Genomic DNA, 16,969 nt, shown 5'->3' with positions numbered 1-16,969 from the left:
ACTCAAATAAATCAGTTATATCATCAATTAATATTTTGCTTAATGGTTTTTTATTAATTAATGTGATTTAAATTAATGGTAAAATATGTTAATTTCTAAGCTTGTATTATTGTTTCAATAAAGTATTATTTTAAGACTAATTAAAGATAATTAAGTGCTACTAATTAACTGAATTTAGTTTTAATTATTTTAACTACTTGATTTAACAATGAATGTCTAAGTTTAAAACAACCGAATACTACAAGATGTTTCAAAACTGAGTTGTAGTCTTAAAAGTTTGATAAGAGGTTTTGGTATCCGTCTTGCAATGTAACTTCGTCTTTAATTGATTATGAACCTATCAACTTAGTGAATTTAAGTTAAAAAATAATAATTAAAAAATAAATAAAATTTGTGTGTTTTGCCCTAGATTTTGGGCATGACACCTACACTGTACAAATAGTTGAAAATCCTGTATGACCTTCTTTGACCTTCATCGTATGGTCTCTTGATATCACATTACAGTTTCCTTGGCCTTCACCTTATGAGCTCTTGATATCATCATACAACTTTCTTGGATTTCACAGTACAACCTCTTGAAACCATTGTACAACTTCCTTCATTTTCCAGACTTGCGATGGTCATCTGCGACTATTGTGTGCCAAACATCGACACTATACGACATACTCATCGGATCGTAAACCAACATAGTGCCCTCTAGAAGTGGAACATTACAGTGGTATCAGAGCGATTGCCTTCGGGTTGAGATCCCCTTCGGGAAGTCATAACCTTTAGGTCGAGATCCCCTTTGAGAAGCCATAACCTTTAGGTCAAGATCCCCTTCGGGTCGAGATCCCCTTTGGGAAGTCATTGCCTTTGAGTCAAGATCCCCTTCGGGAAGCTTTGCCTTCGGGTTGAGATCCCCTTCGGGAAGTTATTTCCTTCGATTTGAGATCCCCTTCAGGCCAAGATTGCCTTTAGATCGAGATTGCCTTTGGACCAAGATTGCCTTCAGATCGAGATTGCCTCCGAATAGAGATTCCCTTTGGATCAAGATTGCCTCCGGACAGAGATCTCCTTTGGGCTGAGATTTCCTTTGGGTTGAGATTGCCTTCAGGTTGAGTTCACCTTCAGAACATTACAATACTATCAAAGTGATTGCCTTTGAGTTAAGATCCCCTTTGCGAAGTCATTGCCTTTAGGTCGAGATCCCTTTCGGGTCGAGATCCACTTTGGGAAGTCATTGCCTTCATGTTGAGATCCCCTTGGGAAGTCTTTTCCTTCGGGCTGAGATCCCTTTCGAGAAGTCATTGCCTTCGGTTTGAGATCCCCTTTGGGTCGAGATCCACTTCGGGAAGTCATTGCCTTCATGTTGAGATCCCCTTTGGGAAGTCTTTTCCTTTAGGATGAGATCCCCTTTGAGAAGTCATTGCCTTCGGTTTGAGATCCCCTTCAGACCGAGATTGCCTTTAGATCAAGATTGCTCCAAACAGAGATTACCTTTGGGTCGAGATTGCCTCCAGATAGAGATTTCCTTCGGGACAAAATCCCCTTTGGGTTGATATTTCCTTTGGGTCAAGATCGCCTTCAAGTCAAGTTTTCCATTTCGAAAATGAAAGATCTTCCCTACTTGGATTTCTCTGGTTTCGGTGGGACTCAACCCTCACCCTATTCCATTTGTGTATTACTTTGCTTCGAATTTGGCACATCTAGAGGACCATCTTTGTATGCAATTATATTTCATGATTGGAACGACAACTATTTGGTATATGTGAGTATTAATTTTTCATTTAGTATTAATTGCATGATTAGTGTTATCATTATTGGTTAGTACTTATTGTTATTTCACTCTTTGCGTAACCTACACATCTCCATTTCTCTTTGCTACGCTCTTCATTGCCATAACCACCATACAACTGCTCCTATCACTCTCATTTCCACCGTACACTTAATCTCTGCTACTGTACAACCCCTCCAACTCTCTCCCTTTGTTTAAAACTCCCTCATACACCATCCTGACATTGTACAGACACTTGGAAATCCCATACGACCTCCTTGACCTTCATCGTATGGTATCTTGATATTATCATACGAATTCCTTGACCTTCACTGTATGACCTCCTGGTATCATGGTACAACTTCCTTGATCTTCACTGCATGACCTCTTGAAACCATCGAATGACTTCCTGCATTCTCTAGACTTATCGTCGTACAACCTTGCCCCCCATTGTATCCCTCCAATACAAACAATCAGAGGTCATTTGCGACTACCATGTGCCAAACATCAACACTATATGACATACTCATATCAGATCGTATGCCAACAGAGTGCCCTCCAGAAGCGGAACATTACAGTGGTATTAGAGTGATATCCTTTGGCTCAAGATCCCCTTCAAGAAGTCATTGCCTTTAGGTCGAGATCCCCTTTGCATTGAGATCCCCTTCGGGGTGAGATCCATTTTAGGTCAAAATCCCCTTTGGGAAGTCATTGCCTTCGGGTTGAGATCCCCTTTGGGAAGTCTTTGCCTTCGGGCCAAGATCCCCTTCAGAAAGTCATTGCCGCTAATTTGAGATCCCCTTCGGGTTGAGAGTGCCTTCAGATCGAGATTACCTCCAGAAAAAGATTCCTTTTAGGTCAAGATTGTCTCCGGACAGAGATCCCCTTCAGGTTGATATTTCCTTTGGGTTGAGATCACCTTCAAGTCAAGTTTGCCTTTGTAACATTACAATGGTATTAGAGCAATTGCCTTTGGGTCGATATCCCCTTCGGGAAGACATTGCCTTTAGGTTGAGATCCCTTTCGGCTTGAGATCCCCTTCGGGTTGAGATCTTCTTCAAGAAGTCATTGCCTTCAGGTCGAGATCCCCTTTTGGAAGTCTTTTCCTTTAGGTTGAGATCCCCTTCGGGGAGTCATTGTGTTTAGTTTGAGATCCCCTTTGGGTCGAGATCCCTTTCAATCTTAGATTGCCTTAAGATCAAGATTGCCTCTGGATAGAGATTCCCTTTGGGTCAAGATTTCCCACAGACAAAGATCCCCTTTAGGACGAAATCCCATCTAGGTCAATATTTCCTTTGGATTGAGATTGCCTTTAGGTCAAGTTTTCCTTCAGAACATTACATCGGTATAAGAGATGGTAATCTTGCCAATCTGCTTGGATGATTGAGAGATTTTGGTATTTGGATCACACTATGACATTGAATAATGATAGAGAGTGGTGGTTGAAGGCACTACAAAAGATTTGCAAAGATCTTGATGAGGGTGTTGATCTTCTATTAGATATATTGGAAGTATGTTTGTGTAAAGTTAACCAATTACCTTCAAGATTTATATAGAGAATCCTCTCACCGATTAAGGATGCCTTAAGTCAACCCAGGCTTTTGAGACACCATGACAAGGGAAAAAAGGTTAGCGGTTGTAGCATGTTTCAGTGAGGTCTTGAGAATTTTGGCTCTTAAAGCACCATATGATGATACCACTATGATAGAGATATTGCATTTGATAGTTGATAGCTTCTAGAGTCTTGTGCACTGAAGAGATGGATGAATCATCCCAACCCATCACATCTATGTTATGGGTTGTTCGTAATCTAGAATGTATCCCCTCTATAGAAGCATATGCATTGGTTAGTAATGTTTTCAATCTTTGTGAAGAACAACTAATATCTCATTTGCATAAGTGGGATAAAATGGATGACAACGATAAGGGAGATGCATTACACGAGGAGACTAAAGGCATGATTACAGGACTTCTCTAGGAGGATTTCCTAAATCTTTCTACTACACCAACATGGGTAGAACACCTAAAAATTGAAGATGTTACTTGCATGGATATTTTGAAGACATGGGTAGATCATGTTGTGCCCATCACCGAAGTTGTGTCCGTTGCCGAGGCACTATTTGTTGTGGAGATTCTATTAGTTGTTGAGGTCCTGTCCATCATAAAAGTTGTGTCTATTACTAAGGCTAAATCTATTATTGAGGTTGTGTTTGTCCCCAAGGTCGTGTTTGTTGTCGAGGATGTGTGTTTATCACCGAAGCTATTTGCATCAGCGTGGTCATGTCCTTCGCCAAGGTTGTATGTCAGTCACTGTGGTTGTTGTCATCATCACTGTGCTCATCACCATATACGTGTTTATTTTCGTCACCATAACCATGTCCGTCGCCATGTCTATCATCGTAGTTGTGTTTGTTTTCGTTATCATCATTGTGCCTGTTTCCATGTCTTCCACTGTCATTGTGTTCGTTGTTCTCACCATCACCATGTTTATCATCACCATTGTGTCCATTGCTAAGTCCATTGTCATGTTCGTCACCTTCATCATCTCCATGCCTGTCATCTTCATTATGTCCATTTTCGTCACTGTTTTCATGTTTTTTGCCGAGTCCATCATCATGTCCATCATCGATGTTGTGTTTGAGTGTTGTGTCCATCATCGGCATCAAGTATGTGTTCATCGTCAAGTTTGTATTTGTCGCCATAGTTGTGTTAGTCGACGTTGCCATGGTTGTGTTTGTCATCATTGTGTGTTCGTCATTGTGGTTGCATCCTTTGCAGTAGTTACATTTTCCGCCATTGAGATGTTGCTCATTGTCGACACTCTATCCATCATCAAGGCTTTAGTCGGGGTTCTATGTGCCACCGAGGTTTTATCTACAGAAAAAATTTTGTTTGCCGCTGAGATACTCTCTGTTGAGGCTTTCTCTGCTAAGGCTCCCTTTGTTGAGGTACTCATGGTCGGGGTTCCCTTCGTTGAGTGACTCTTTATCAAGGTTCCCTTCACTAAGGTACTTGTTGGTCATTTTTTCCTTCCCGCCAGAATCACAACAATTGAATTCAACGTAGTAACGTTCACAAGTTTCAAATGTTCAAATATTCAAAAGGGCACGAAATACTTTATGCTAACCTCATATATTTCTTTCCCTGTGCATTTTTTTTGTTTTCGCGGGCCCGCAAGTCCCCATCGTTGGATCGAGAATGATCAATTGTTGGTGCTATCTCGCTATGGGAAGTTGCACATTATTTTACCATAGCGACATAATGCCTTTTGGCCACGTGTCAGGTGGGTCCTCCTTTTCCTTGTTATTTCTCCGGTGCCAGGTTTTGCTAAATCAACGGTGGGCACTATGGCACTATCAAAAAATCTGTGTTCCTCGCCATTAGCGATATAGTGCCCAGAAGAAAAGTAATACTGCAACGACATCAGAAGGAAGGTGGGTCCCAAGTATGCCCCGTCGGATATCAATGATGAAATTTGTCAGACTCATTGGCAATTGGACAATTTTTTTCATTGGCTAAAGTATAACTGTGTAGAATGTGGGTCCTGCTTCACTTGGCGGGCCACAAATGAGGATTTGTCAGACAGGTTGGCACTTGGCCAGTTTTTATTGGTTGGTATACTGATAGGTTAGATCCATCTTGGTTCGCCGCCAGATCTCGAAAATCAATGGTGGGTGCTATCTTGCTATGGGAAATTGCAAGGATATTATCCATAGTGACATAGCACCTCAGTGATGCATGGCATAGATGACGTAATGGGCCTGCCCTTCTCCAAAGTAATATTACGGCTCGTCCTCGATGGCAATTGTCAGGTGGGTCATAGTACAGTGGTGATATTTCATTGGTCCATTCAGCCAACTCAGTGTGCAGTTGTACAATTTTGTTGATCACCGTAGATCTAAGGACATCGACAGTAGGCACTATCTCGCTATGGGAAATTGCTCGAAGGATACGCATAGTGACATAACACCTCAGTGACACGTGTCCCAATGGGTCCGGTGGAGGCAGTAACGTTTAGCGGCCGATAGTTAATGTGACTATCGCGGTCAAGGTTGTAAGGTGGCACAGTTAGTAAGGAAAGATTGGTCAACCTCGGGAAGACCTTGTGGGTGGCAAAGACAAATGAACTGATTGGTCCACGTGGCCTGTTTCACTTACAATGTTCGGTTGACTCGCTGACTTTGTTGATTCATGCACCAAAAGTGATAAGAAATCGAGGTTTTACACGCATCCGATCTTATGATCGATTCCAACCACCAGAAGTGAATGTGAAGCATGAAAAGACACTCTACCACCCTAATCTAATCTATCTATTTGGTCAGATCATAATTATAGCACTACCTATGTCTTTTCGAGGCCCTATTTTAGTTAAAAATCAGATTTCATGATACCAAAAAGCTATATTTTGATTAGATTTTCTCCATGATTGTTCTCTGCAGGACTTAATGTCAGGTTGTTGCGAAGTAATTACAGTTGGAGGACACCCCAGTTATGCCTGAGCTATAAAGGCAAAATTTTATGAATTTTGTAAGGTCGACCTTTCTCTATTTTCTCTATTATCGCTCTGCAGATTCTCAGTGTAAATTCCCCTGTGCCTCTGAACTACATGATTTTCTGCCTTATCTCTTTCAGCCATTGGTATGAAAGTGCAAGAACCCTTTGCCTCTTACTAGTGTTTTGTAGAGATCTATGATCTGCATAACTATATCTCCTTGGCCTATGAATGATAATATAAGTGAATCTCTCTTTCCTTGTGTCATTCATCTTGGTCTTCTAATCTGTATGTGATTATTAGATTAAAGCAAGTCTGAATGTGTATATCCTTAGTTTCATTCTGGTTCAATAGTGAATATATGGACAGAGTTTGGTCCGAACACTCTATTTTGGTGCATCACCTCTTTAGATTAGATTAGGTAGATTTTCTTCCATGCTCTCCTTCTCCCTTTTCCTCTCCAAGAGTAGTTAGGTGCATCCTGATAGTAAGAGGAAGCCGGCCTTCTCCGAAGACTCAACCTCACAGTTCAAGTCCCACAGCTTGGAGGTTGTTTCCATGTTTCACTAGGTTGTCCTCATGCATAAGCTTTGGACAAGGGTGCAAACCTAAGTGAACAACTTTCAGTTTCCATGTTTCAGTATCAAGAGCTTTCATTTTCAAACCCTAGAAGACGAAAGACTAGAATATCTTTATCACTAGTCAGGAGTGCAATAGTAACAAATACACCTACATGATCTATCTCTACTCCTCCTGCTGTTAGATCTCAACCTAGACTGCCATCAATACAAATCAATAGATCACTTGTCTATATGGCGTTGCCTAGAGCTCATTCTTTCGCCACCTTTAATGGTGGAAGCCCTCTCTTACCCAAAGACATGACATACCAGTAGCTGCACTCAAAAGTATACCAGAGTTTATTGGTGAAACTTCTATCTCTCCCTCATAACACATTCAAGAGGTTGCAAATGTCTGCAATATCCATGTTATTACAGAGGGTGATGTTGCAGTTAGGCTCCTAGCCTCATCCTTGAAAGGAAAAGCACTAGAATGGTATAGAGGTTTAGCTCATGGTTCTATAACAGATTGGGATGGATTAGGAGCAGGATTGTGCAAACATTTTGAGGATAAAAGTGACTATTTGTCACTTTTAGAGTAGTTGACTACTATAAAAAGAGCCCCCCATGAATGTATGACTGATTTCAACTATAGATTTCAAAAGACATGGGATAGAATACCTACTTCAGTGAAGCCTACCCCTGGTAATGCCTTCTTGCATTACCTTAGAGCTTTTAATAGTGATATTGCCACTACAATCCAAACTATGGGAGGAGATAACTTGCCTAATGCTTATGACATAGCAATAAAATCAGAGAACATCCTAATACAAGGAGGTAAGCTAGCTCCAAGGCCTCCTATGCCTTTCTTCCCTGATGTTCCAAATCATCAACCAACAATGGCTCCCCTTCCCACAACTTCTACATCACAATCGCTTGGCCCAGTCCCTCGAGCTTCCACATCTCCAAATGGGATAGATGAAATCAAAGAGATGATGCAATCTCTGATGCAGAACATGGACAAGAGAGAGAAGAGCCTTGATAAAATATTGCAAGATCAAGGGAAGAAGTTAGAAGATCAAGGGAAGAGGCTGGAGGATAATTTCTCTATGATGCAGAAAGTGAACAACAAGGTGGTGACTTTAGAAAGACAACAAGCTCAAGGTAGTAAGCCTCATCAATTGCATTATCAAACTCCAAGCAGTGGTAGACCTCCAAATCCTAATCATTGGAACAATTCTTTTGATAAGAGTAGGCAGGGCGGCCATGCTTCAACCTCAAATGTAAACCAAAGTAGGGCCATAGTCTCTCAAAACAATATGGCTCAAGATCAAGATTTTTGTCCCTCCTATAACTACTCCTATGCCTATTGTATGTGTCAGAAGGCTGAATATTTTATGGCTTTGACAGTCCAAGAACCTGCAGCAAAAAAATCATACAAGGAGAACCAATTTAAAGATGCCTCAGATATGCAAAGACAGAGCGATTGCTCTTTTATAAATCATCAGATGGAGGAGCATTGTAATGTAAACCAAGATTCCATTGCTCATAACACTAGAAGCAAAAGAAGAGCTATGGAAGATGTTGTCCCCCCTCCTCCCAATCAAGCCTCAACTTCAAATGCGATACCTCATGAGCAAGCAACAAATAATCAATCAAGTACCTTTCAACAGTAAAGGCAAAATCATGGCAGAAAGGATGCAAGTGATCCTCTGGTTATTCCATCTCAATCTCATACAATTGTAGCTCCCAAGGCTTCTACCAAAACACCTGCCATGCCATTCAGTGTGGTAGAGAAAATGAAGAAGACAAATGTGAATATCTCCATGTGGGATACTGTTGCTACTATACCTATGCAAAAGAGGTTGTTGCAGCAAGAATTGGAAAGAATTGAACCAAAGGATCAGACACTCAGCATGGAAAGTGCCACAAGCCTAGTACAATCATCAAGGGAGGTAGAAACAAATAAAAAGGTTAGACCTCCTCCATTCTATGTTTCTCTAATTATAGGGGGCAAACCAGTCCATAATTGCATGATTGATTTAGGGGCTAGCAGTTCAGTGATGCCTAGGTGTGTTGCTGATGCTTTGAGAATTAAATATGAGCCCATTGTTAGGGATGTATTACAGTTGGATGGTAGTACTGTCAAGACTGTAGGGATCCTTAGGAATTTGGAGATGACCTTACATGCATGCCCTAGTTATACTGTAACCCAAGATATCTCTGTTGCTGAGGTCAAGCCATATTTTGCCATCTGTCTGTCAAGAGACTTTACTGCCCAAATAGGTGGTTTCATATCTTCTGATTGGTCATAAATGTATTTTAAAACAAGATATGGAGCTAATTCTTCAATTAGAGCAGAGCCTCAAGCCCTCCATCATACTGAATCTTACACCCCTAATTCCATCAACATGAATTGCCCTATCCTAGAGATGGATGAGAATGACATAGTGAATGAGCCCACTACTTCCCTAGCAGAGATACCTGATTTTTTCTTGGATGAGTGGGCTGATGCATATCAATTTGATCCTATGTCAAAAACCCTTGAGACAGGTCTTAGTACATATTGTATATTGGAGAAAGATGCTCTAGTTCCCAATCTTGTGGAGACTAAAGAAGATATGAGTGTGATATGGAGTATGTACTTTGATGGCTCAAGGAATAAGAATGGATCAGGGGCTGGTGTGATGTTGATTTCTCCTACACAAGTAAGGTACTACTTCTCCTTTAGGCTCCAATTCAGTTGCACTAATAATGTAGCCAAGTATGAATCCTTGATTCAAGGTCTCCTACTTGCTCAAAAAAGAGGAATCCAAGCCTTAAGGGTGTATGGAGACAGTGAGTTGCTGGTTAATCAAGTGAGAAATCAGAATACCACCAAGAATGGTTTGCTCAAGTCTTATAAAAGTAGGGTATTGAATTTTCTTGAAGGTTTCAATGCATTTAATATTCAAAGCATCCCTAGAAAAAAAAACAAACATGCTGATAGACTTGCAGCAATAGGTGCATCTTATGATGTGCCAAGGAATCTTGAGGAGGAGGAGAAGCAACAAATCAGAGTGGTAGGAAGACCTGCTATCCCTGATAACAACATCCATTGGCAAGTGTTTGAGTCTGATGAGCAAATTGTGAGCTTCTTGTAGAATGAGGTAGAATTTTTAGAGAGAAATTAGTCAAGATTGCAGGATCAGTATGGTGACCAAATCATTAACCTCAGCTCCAACAAGCTTCCTAAAGGTCTCATTACTCTAGAGAGTGTTTTTAATCCTGATGACCAAGCAAGAGGCAAGGCCATGAACCTAGCTGCTGATGAAGGTGACTACACCCTAGTCATGATTGCTGATAGAAAGTCCTTAAACATGGGGAAGGTATGTTCTGAAATTGAACAAGAAAATTTTATTCATCTATGTCAAGAATTTAATGATGTATTTTCTTGGACATATGATGACTTAAAGGGCTTTGACCCAAGGTTGTTTCAGCATACCATAGATTTAATTAATGATGTAAAACCAGTAAGACAAAAATAGAGACCAGTGAATCCCAAGATTGAACCCTTAATGAGAAAGGAGCTATCCAAGTTGATTGAGGCCAATATAATTTTTCCCATCAAACACTCATCATGGGTAGCAAACCTTGTCCCTATTAGGAAGAAGAACAGAGAAATTAGATTGTGTGTGGACTTTAGGGACCTTAACCAAGCTTCCCTTAAAGATCACCATCCTCTCCCTTCTATGGAGCAGATTTTGTCCAAAGTCAGTGGATCAAAGAGGTTTTCATTTCTTGATGGATTTTCTGGCTACAATCAAGTGCTAGTTAAAGAGTCAGATAGGTACAAGATTGCATTTACCACTAAATGGGGTACCTATGCTTATTGTAAAATGCCATTTGGACTAACCAATGCAAGTGCTACATTTCAGAAGGCAATAGAGATGACCTTCAAAAGATTGATTGACAAGTTTGTCTTAGTTTACCTTGATGATATCACAGTGTATTCTAAGAATGCAGAGGATCATTTTGATAATCTAAGATGTAGAGAGTTTGGGGTTTCCCTTAACCCAAGCAAGTGTGTCTTTGCTACTAACCAAGGAAAATTATTAGGACATATTGTATCTGAGGATGGCTTAACCATTGATCCAGAGAGAACAAAAACAATACTTTCCCTTCCTCTTCCTAAACACAAGAAAGGGATGCATAGTTTCTTAGGTAGGATAAATTTTGTGAGAATATTTATCCCTAATCTTGCTACCATGGTGAAACCTCTTACAGCTATGCTCAAGAAAGGTATGGTCTTCGCATGGACCAAGGAAGGGAAGGAAAGTTTTGAAGAGATCAAGACAGCCATAGCCTCAGCCCCTACTCTCATGAATCCAAATTTTGAGAAAAATTTCATCCTTTATACCCTAGGTGGTGAGTCAAGCATTTCTGCTATCCTGACTCAAAGGAATGATAAAGGTGATGAGCAGCCCATAGATTTCTTTAGTGAAGGGCTTAAAGAATATGAAGATAAATACATCTATGTAGAGAAGCAAGCCCTTGTAGTCATCAGAGCTTTAAAAAAATTTAGACACTTCCTATCTCATAATAAGATTCATTTGTTAGTACCCCATGCCACTGTGAAGGATTTCCTTTTGAGCAAAGATATTAGTGAGAAAAGAGCTAGTTGGATTACTAAAGCGATGGAATATGATATTGACATTCAGATTGAGAAGCTGGTAAGAGGGAGGGGGTTGTGTAAACAGATGTTATTATCTCAAGAACCTGATGAGGAAGCTGCTATGATACTGACAGAGCAACAAGAGGTAAGAAATAGCGACCCAAGGAGTTGGATGGATGATATGATGAATTTCTTATTAGGCAATGGATACCCTCAAGGATTAGATAGAACTAAAAGGAGACAGTATAGATTACAGTGAATTCCTTATGTCATAGTTGACGGTGTCCTCTTTAGAAAAGATTTTAATGGAGCCCTATTAAGATGCCTTGATACAAACCAGGCTGAAAGAATGATCAAAGAAGTTCATGATGGTCCTGATGGTGGTCACTTCTCAGCTAGAACAACTGTAATGAAGATCATGAGGGCTGGTTACTTTTGGCCATCTTTGTTCCATGACTCTCATAGGTATGTAAGGAAGTGTAAAAAATGTGCCTTCTTCTCTAACAAACAAAGACTCGCAGCTCTTCCCATTCATCTTGTCCAGGTGGATCAACCTTTTGTTCAGTGGGGATTGGATTTCATAGGCCCTATCAGTCCTCCTTCTAATTCAGGTCACAAATGGATTTTTGCTACTACAGATTACTTCACTAGATGGACAGAGACAATTGCATTGAAGGATGCCACTGAATCTTCAGTTGTTGAGTTCCTTGATGGAATTATGACCAGGTTTGGTGCCCCTTCAACCATTATTTCAAATAATGCAAAGTCTTTTGTTGGAGCTCAGATCTGTGCATGGGCAGTGGATCATAATATCTATTTGAGCACATCCTCAAATTACTATCCTCAGGGTAATGGTTTGGCTGAGTCCTCCAACAAGAACCTGATCAGGATCATGAAAAGGACAATAGAAGATAACTAGAGGTGTTGGCATAAAAAATTGAAGACTGCACTGTGGGTTGATAGAATAATTCCTAAAAGGTCAACAAGGAATTCACCATTTGTGTTAGTTTATGGTAGATAAGTAAGGCTTCCAATTTCATTGGAGTTGCCATCCCTAGAGCTAGCTCATAAGTTGGAGTTGATTGAAGATGATGCCATGACAGTAAGAATGGCAGAGTTGATGGAGCTGGAAGAGAAGAGAAGTAAAGCCATGCAGACCCTAGAGACACACCAACAACAAGTTAAAAAGAGTTTTGACAGGAAGGCTAGGGTCAAAATCTTTTGAGAGGGAGATTTGGTTTTGAAATGGGATGCAGATAGGGCAAAATCAGGAAGACACTCAAAGTTTGATGCATTATGGAGTGGTCCCTATCTGATTGTCAGTTGCAAGTAGGCCAATGCTTTCCAATTAAGTAAGCCTGGTGGTGAGATTCTGCCTATCCCAGTCAATGGGATCTATCTCAAGCCATGTTTCTGAGGGTTTGAGATTCCATGTACATAGTTAGCTTAGTTTCATTTCTAGTTTGTTCCCCACTTTTTCAAGAATTGCACGAGCATAGGATTGTCTCCATGAGACAAAAAGTTTTGAAATTTTGAAGATTACAGAAGGTGGTTTTGGTCTCTGGTTCTAGTTGCAGAGACAGGAGTTTCAGGGTTTCCCTCTCAGAGGTAGGGTTAGGGTTTCACAGTATACATAGGATCCACATCTTTTTGACTCTGTAGCCCAATGGATGCATGATGTCACTGGTCTATGCATAGCTGGCTTGCATCCCCTTTGAGTCGCCAAATTTGTTGGTCATTTTTGCCTTCCCGCCAGAATCATCGCAATTGAATTCAATGTAGTAACGTTCACAAGTTTTAAATATTCAAATATTCAAAAGGGCACGAAATACTTTATGCTAACCTCATATATTTCTTTCCCTGTGCATTTTTTTTGTTTCCGCGGGCCCGCAAGTCCCCATTGTTGGATCGAGAATGATCAATGGTTGGCGCTATCTCACTATGGGAAGTTGCACGTTATTTTACCTTAGCGACATAGCGCCTTTTGGCCGCATGTCAAGTGGGTCCTCCTTTTCCTTGTTATTTCTCTGGCGTCAGGTTTTTCTAAATCAACGGTGGGCACTATGGTGCTATCGAAAAATCTGTGTTCCTCGCCGTTAGCAACATAGCACCCAGACGGAAATTAATACTGCGGTGACATCAGAAGGAAGGTGGGTCCCAAGTATGCCTCGTCGAATATCAGTGATAAAATTTTTCAGACATGTTGGCAGTTGGTCAATTTTTTTCATTGGTTAAAGTATAACTGTGTAGAATGTGGGTCTTGCTTCACTTGGCGGGCCACAAACGAGGATTTTTCAGACAGGTTGGCACGTGGCCAATTTCTATTGGTTGGTATACTGATAGGTCAGAGCCATCTTGCTCGCCGCCAGATCTCAAAAATCAATGGTGGGCGCTATCTCGCTATGGAAAACTGCGAGGATATTATCCATAGTGACATAGCGCCTTGGCGATGCATGGCACAGATGACGTAATGGGCCCACCCTTCTCCAAAATAATATTATGGCTCATCCTCGGTGGCAGTTGTCAGGTGGGTCATAGTACAGTGGTGATATTTCATTGGTCCATTCAACCAACTCAGTGTGTAGTTGTACAATTTTGTTGATCACCGTAGATCTAAGGACATCGACGGTAGGCGCTATCTCGCTATGGGAAATTTCTCGGAGGATATGCATAGCGACATAGCACCTCAGTGACACATGTCCCAGTGGGTCCGATGGAAGTAGTTACGGTTAGCGACCGACAATTAATGTGACTATCGTGGTCAAGGTTGTAAGGTGGCACATTTAGTAAAGAAAGATTGGTCAACCTCGGGAAGACCTTTTGGGTGACAAAGAGAAATGAACTGATTGGTCCATGTGGCCTATTTCGCTTACAGTGTTTGACTGACTCGCTAACTCTACTGATTCATGCACCAAAAGTGATAAGAAATCGAGGTTTTGCATGCATTCAATCTTATGATCGATTCCAACCACCAGAAGTGAATGTGAAGCATGCAAAGACATTCTACCACCCCGATCTAATCTATCTATTTGGTCAGAGCACAATTATAGCGCCGCCTCTATCTTTTCGAGGCCCTATTTTAGTTAAAAATCAGATTTCATGGTACCAAAAAGCTATATTCAGATCAGATTTTCTCCATGATTGTTCTCTGTAGGACTTAATGGAAGGTTGTTGCGAAGTAATTGTAGTTGGAGGATGCCCCAATTATGCTTGAGCTATAAAGGCAAAATTTTATGAATTTTGTAGGGTCGACCTTTCTCTATTTTCTCTGTTATTGCTCTGCAAATTCTTAGTATAAATTCCCTTGTGCCTCTGAACTACATGATTTTCTGCCTTATCTCTTTCAACCATTGGTATGCAAGTGCAAGAACCCTTTGCCTCTTACTGGTGTTTTGTAGAGATCTATGATCTACATGACTGTATCTCCTTGGCCTATAAATGATAATATAAGTGAATCTCTCTTTCCTTATGTCATTCATCTTGGTCTTCTGATCTGCATGTGATTATTAGATTAAAGCAAGTTTGAATGTGTATATCCTTAGTTTCATTCTGGTTCAATAGTGCATATATGGGTAAAGTTTGGTTTGAACACTCTATTTTGGTGCATCACCTCTTTAGATTAGATTAGGTAGATTTTCTTCCATGCTTTCCTTCTCCCTTTTCCTCTCCAAGAGTAGTTAGGTGCATTTTGATAGTAAGAGGAAGCCGGCCTTCTCCGAAGACTCAACCTTACTATTCAAGTCCCACAGCTTGGAGGTTGTTTCCATGTTTCACTAGGTTGTCCTCATGCATAGGCTTTGGACAAGGGTGCAAAGCTAAGTGACAATAGTACTCTTTGTTGAGGCTCCCATCATTGCGACACCCTTCGTCGAAGCTCCTATCGCCGAGGTACTAACGACCAAGCCCCCCTTCATCGAAATTCTCACCATTGAAGCTCTCTTCGCCAAGGTTTCATCTGTCAAGAATATAATAGTGGTCGTGTTTGTCTCAGTGGCTAAGTTTGTGCCAGCATCGATGTCTATGTGCATAATCATAACCAAAGAGACTTTTGAACATAATGATGTGAAATATTTCATCAATTTGTGTCATTGGGATCCCACTGAAGGCTACGACAATATTTATATCAGAGTGGTGCAATGGAAGTTTGATGACAATGTGCTATTGCGAAGGATTGATGTCATTTCACTTGTCTCACTTGCGCCTTTGATTTGGGACCTTGGAGCTGTTGGTGTTTTGTCTAATGACGGATTGCTTGAGGGCAAGCAATCTTTGGGCAACAATGATTTGTCATGTCCCCAAATTTTAATGTAATGATTAAATTAAATTAATTAATTGATTGGTCCTTGAATTTAAATAATATAATAAAATGACTTTTAATTAGTTACTTTAATTAATTAGTATGGGGCCCAAGTTAATAATATTTTTATTTGAGGTTCCGATTGATTTAGTATATTTTGAACCCATTTTAATTTTAATTATTTCCACAGGTGTTGTTGGCTATCTTTGTAAACCCTCGGGAGTTCCTCCAAAGGGTATTTAAGCAGGACATGTATGTAGTGGTTGTTATGTGATTTGGATTATTTCTTTGTTCGCCATTTTGGAAGTGAAAGATCTTCCCTACTTGGCTTTCTTCGGTTTCAGTGGGATTTAAACCTCACCCTATTTTGTCTGTGTATTACTTTTCTTCGGATCTGACACATCTGGAGCACCATATATGTATGCAATTATATTTTGTGGTTAGAACAACATCTATTTGGTATATGCAAGTATTAATTTTTCATTTAGTGTTAATTGCATGATTGACATTATCATTATTGGTTAGTACTTATTGTTATTTCACTCTTTGCATAGCTTGCACATCTTTATTCCTCTTCGCTACACTCTTCATTTCTACGACCACAATACAACTGCTTGTATTACTCTCATTTCCATTGTACACTTCATCTTTTCTACCATACAACCCCTCCAACTCACTCCCTTTGCTGTTTAGGACTCCCTTGTACACAATCCCGACATCGTACAAACACTTGGAATTCTCGTACGACCTCCTTGACCTTCACCATATAGTTTCTTGATATCACTGTACAACTTCCCTGGCCTTCCCCATATGACCTCTAATATCACCCTTCGACATCCTTGGCCTTCACCGTATGACCTACATTCTCAAGACTTATTGCCGTATGACCTTGCCCCCATTGTATCCCTACTGTATGGACAATCAGAGGTCATCTGTGACTATCGTACACCAAACATCAACACTATACAACATACTCATCAGATTTCTAGACTTCTTGAGTCCTTCCATGTTGCATCATCTTTCAATGGAAACAACACTGTCTTCTTTCCATCCTTGTTGATGGTACATGTGTTCTCTCTACAATCATACATGGTTGACCTAAATATTGCCATGCTCTTCCCAAAATCAAGTGACAATCTTTTAAAGGCATTATATCACATTCAAGTATCAAAATATGGTCCAATATTAAAAGAAACATGTGAATTTTTAAAGA

Source organism: Cupressus sempervirens, chromosome 5 (genome assembly GCF_028749045.1).
Source record: "Cupressus sempervirens isolate cs-2001-9-10 chromosome 5, ASM2874904v1, whole genome shotgun sequence".
NCBI classification, from domain to species: domain Eukaryota; kingdom Viridiplantae; phylum Streptophyta; class Pinopsida; order Cupressales; family Cupressaceae; genus Cupressus; species Cupressus sempervirens.
Note: the sequence above shows the minus strand (reverse complement) of the source record.